Here is a 4,677-nt window from a genome sequence, read left to right as displayed (position 1 = left end):
TTTAAGTCCCTACAGAATATGATGAAAAAACATTTAAAAATTAGAATATATTTTAAAAAATAGGCATAAAGAATTATATACTTCTTATGTTTACACATAAGTCCAAAAAACTAATTATATACAATCTTAAAGCAGGACAGTCCCACAATATTCCTTTTCCTGTCTCTTGCTTTCATTCACCACCTCCTTCTTTTTGAACAACCATCTACCCGAGAGATAGCATAGCAGCAGCTGGCACGTCATGACAAGCAGACCGTATTCAGAAGACCAGAATGACAGGCACTCCAAACATGAAACTACTATTACAGATTACAATCTGCAGTGCAGTTGCTTAGTTCACAGGTATCAGTATATATAGTTTCCACTTAACTGCTAGATTCAAAAATCTTCTGGAGATTCTCATTTGCTGTATAATTATTCCTTGACTCAAGCTTTTATACTTACATCTAGGAGCATCCATTGTTTAAACCAGATTCAAGCTCAAATCTGAGGTACCACACTTATGACACCTTTTGAAAATCCAACCTATTGAAAAATAATAACAAAAATTACAATCATATAATCTTAGCACCTAAATACTACCCATCACGTACTAAGTACTTTTCACAGGTTTTGTTTCAGATAACTCATTTCCTCCTCAGAACAATCACAGTTTCCAAATAAGGATCATGACATCTACTTTATCAACATTGGCTAGCAATCTCAGTTACACATAATGCAAAAATTGAATGCTTTGTGTGCCTATTTTAAATTGAGGATAATCAGGGAATGCCTACCCTGATTTTTGCAAGTGTCATGCTGTAAAGCCAGAACACAGAACTGAGGTCTGATTTAGCCAGGCTTGCGTGGTCGAGTAACCTTCTTATCAGTAGAGCTGAAGCTGTTAGGTCCAGCTTGACCAACCAGATCTGTGAGCTCATTGAAAGGTAAAGAAGGGTGAATGTCAATCCTCCCTGCTTTTACCAATCTCTCACAAGTTTCTGCATTGGGGGGAGAAACTTCTGAAAATGCTACTGCTCTTTGATGGGAACCAAAGGAAATATTTCAATACCTCTATGAGGAAAATCCTATTCCCCATCTTCAGCAGCAAGCTTGGAGGAGGTAAAGACCAGGTTGGCCTACTATATTCCTCAAAGGCAACAAACAAGGAAGTAGCAAAGATAGGCCTTGCACCCCAGCACTCTGAACGCAGTGTTCATACCATGTTCACTCCACACCACATTGGAAACCTTTCACTCAGACAAGACCAGCAGAATCTCTAAGGCAAACATTCCAAAAATTAAGTCTCCAGAACATTCTTTCACAAGTACTTCCCTGCCCTAACCATACTGTTTTCGCCATACTTTGTGGACACATGCTTTGAAAGCATATCATTCAAATCACTTCTTTCTGAGTTGGGCTAAGTGATAACAAAAGAAACAATTTTTTAAAAAATGATTATGCTTCATCCTATATAAAGATATTTAAAATACAATGCAGCTTAACTTTCTATTGCTCAAAAGGTGCTCATTTTATTAAATAGTAGGTTCATACATCTTTCTTTTTTTTTTTTTTTTTTTGGCAGAACTGGGGATTGAACTCAGGCCCTTACACTTGCCAGGGAAGAGCTTATTCCACTGAGCCATCTCCCCGGCCCCCATACATCTTTCCTTCATATTTACCAACGGTGCCAAAAGCACTAATATTTTGGTTTGGAGACTATTGCACTCAAGAACAAATGTTACAAGACTGTGCGTAGTAGTGCGTGCCTGTAATCCCAGTGCTTGGGAGGCTGAAAACAGGAAGATCACTATGAGTCTGATCTGTGTAGTGAGACCCTATAGACCCTGTACCAAATACATTTTTAAAAAGAATAAATGCTGCATTATTCTCCTATTTGTATTTGCACTAGTCTTCATTTGATAGATAACCCAAACTGCTTATTTACTTTCCACAAAATACATATGCATAAGTAATGTATGCTGGTTCCTGTGCTATTTAGCTTACTGTGTATCAACAGTCTCAAATTTTAAAGTATGAATAAATATGACTATATATTACCATAAAATATATTACCATATATTATCCATCTAAAGCAGTCAGAGGAGATATTTCAGTTATTTGGGGATAAGAGCTGTAAATGACTATCTTAAGTGACTCCTTGTCTTCCTGAAGTTCTTTTTAAGACTTATCCTATGAGAATTAAGAATATGGTTATTTTTTCTCTCCTGTTGCCTCTGGCCTCCTGTGCTGTGCTCCCACAAATCTCAAACTGCAATTATAGAATGAGGTCATGTAACTGGCTGCATAGACAGTTAAATCTAGATTACAGAAAGGAAAGCATGGATTCTGACTTCTAACTAACCAGTAAACCCACACATGACATCATTAAGAATGTACTAATACTACTTCAGTCTGGATATTGTGTTACCAGTCAAGGAAAGCTATATGCCAAGAGACAATAAAGATCTACAACTTATTCACTCAGTTATTCAACAAATGCTTGTAGAACAAGTGTCTGTCATTTGCTAGGTTATGATCTAAGGAAACAAAGATGATGCTATCAAGCCAGTGTAGGAGACAGGCATGGTTAACTCAAAGAAGATCAAGTAGAATTACAATTTTGTACAAGAGAACCAAAGCTAGACACCAAAAAATAAAGCTTCTTAAACAGTATGATTCTTGATATGTCCTTAGAGGACATTAAAATAGTCATCAAAATAAAAGTACAAATATTGTGGAACTTCTTTATACTTCAAATTATTTTGTATTTTTTAAGTACATGTAGAGGAAACACCAAAATATCTTAATAATGCCTGAGCTTTTTAAAGCTGCAACTTAGTCATGAATATTTAAATAAGTAGCTATAAGGAATATCCTAAAAGACCTCACAAATTGGATGAGATTTAATTGCCTTAGAAAAACAATAGAGCTCAAATGAGCAGAAGAAATGAGAGGAAGATTTTCTAGGTCAAAGGAACTGGAATATTGATGATCAACAGAGTCTGCATCAGGACTATAATTATGGTTAAGAATGATTGATTACAGTGAGGTGAGGGGTCCTCTCATTAGGCTGTCTCCACTCAGAAGTACATTCCCTGTTGAACTGCAAGGGCAAGGATCATGGTCATGTTTTAACTCCACTATTATCTGTCCAATTATAAATGCCTACCCAATTTCGGAAAGGTGAACAAAATTGTACGCATTCATGAGTTTCTTATGAATCTTAGAGTATGCATTAAACCTCAAGAAATTTTTAAAATATATTTTCACTCTAAAAACAAAGTCAGGTCAGGATGGAAGACATATAATTTGTCTTTGAATACCTTTGAATTTTCTCACAAATTAAATTTAGTGAACCATTTCTTCTCTCTGCATATCTTCTTCTATAATTCCCTCTTATATGTTTACCTGTGATAAACATGAGCTAATTTTCTCTACAATAATCTTCACCTTAGGAAACAACCATTATCTGTTTTATCATTCCTATCTGGTAAATTAGTAAAAGCATTAATTAATAATAATTCATAGCGGGGAGTGAAGCTGCAGGAATGCAGGCGGAGACTGCAGACCCTCGACCAAGCATCCAAGGTGGTGAATAATAGTTCTTCAAGTCTTCAGTAAAAAATGGCCTCCAATAAAACTACACTGCAAAAAATGGGAAAGAAACAAAATGGAAAAAGTAAAAAAGTTGAGGAAGAAGAACTTGAAGAGTTTGTGGTAGAAAAAGTTTTGGAACAACATGTAGTGAATGGGAAGGTGGAGTATTTTCTAAAGTGGAAGGGATTTACATATGCTGACAATACATGGGAACCTGATGAAAAGTTAGATTGCCCAGAGTTAACTGAAGCATTTCTTAATTCACAAAAATCTGGTAAAGAAAAAGATGGTACAAAAAGAAAATCTTCATCTGACAGTGACTCTGATGACAGCAAGTCAAAGAAAAAAGAGATGCTGCTGACAAACCCAGAGGTTTTGCTAGAGGTCTTGATCCTGAACGAATAATTTGCACCACAGATAGCAGCAGAGAATTGATGTTTCTCATGAAGTGGAAAGATTCAGATAAGGCTGACTTGGTGCTGGCAAAAGAAGCAAATATGAAATGTCCTCAAATCTTAATTGCTTTTTATGAAGAGAGACTAACTTGGCATTCTTGTCCAGAAGATGAAGTTCAATAACTTATATCATTCATATATATATATATATCTTAGTTTTTATTTACTAGAGTGGTGGAAAAAAACACTAATGAAAATCAAGTCTGATATGTCAGTTTTGAAAGTAGTGTTTGGGGGAGTGGTTGGGTTTTGTTTGTTTTGTATCTATAGCACTGGTTACGTTGAACAAATAAAGCTTTTGTAGTTGCTTCCTTCATCAAAAAAATTAATAATTCATGGTGACATTTTTCAAATTTAGTATTGTTTTGTTTTGATTTGGAATAACGTATTTTCATTTTGTTTCTTTTTTTTTTTTGGCTTTTGTTTGGGAGTAGTTGGAATTTTGTTGCTTTTCTTTTCTTCTGGGTTTTTGGTTCTAATTGTTTTTTTTCTGCTCTCCTCTGCACTGCTCTGCTTTCTGTGCTGGGGATTGAATCCAGGACCTTACACAGGTGAGACAGTCAATCTACCACTGAGCTACATTGCTAGCTCTTCATTCTTCATATTTTATATAATAAATTGTGATGACATTTACTATTTCCAA

The 4,677-nt window shown here is 35.4% G+C and overlaps 1 pseudogene; it reads left to right on the top strand.

Moving 5' to 3' along the window:
- The first annotated feature begins 3,606 nt into the window (after positions 1-3,606).
- Positions 3,607-4,157, top strand: LOC105741766 (annotated as a pseudogene).
- Positions 4,158-4,677: the final 520 nt, after the last annotated feature.

Source organism: Octodon degus, unplaced genomic scaffold, assembly GCF_000260255.1.
Source record: "Octodon degus isolate 3935 unplaced genomic scaffold, OctDeg1.0 scaffold00022, whole genome shotgun sequence".
NCBI classification, from domain to species: Eukaryota; Metazoa; Chordata; class Mammalia; order Rodentia; family Octodontidae; genus Octodon; species Octodon degus.
This window is presented reverse-complemented; position numbering and strand designations above follow the sequence as displayed.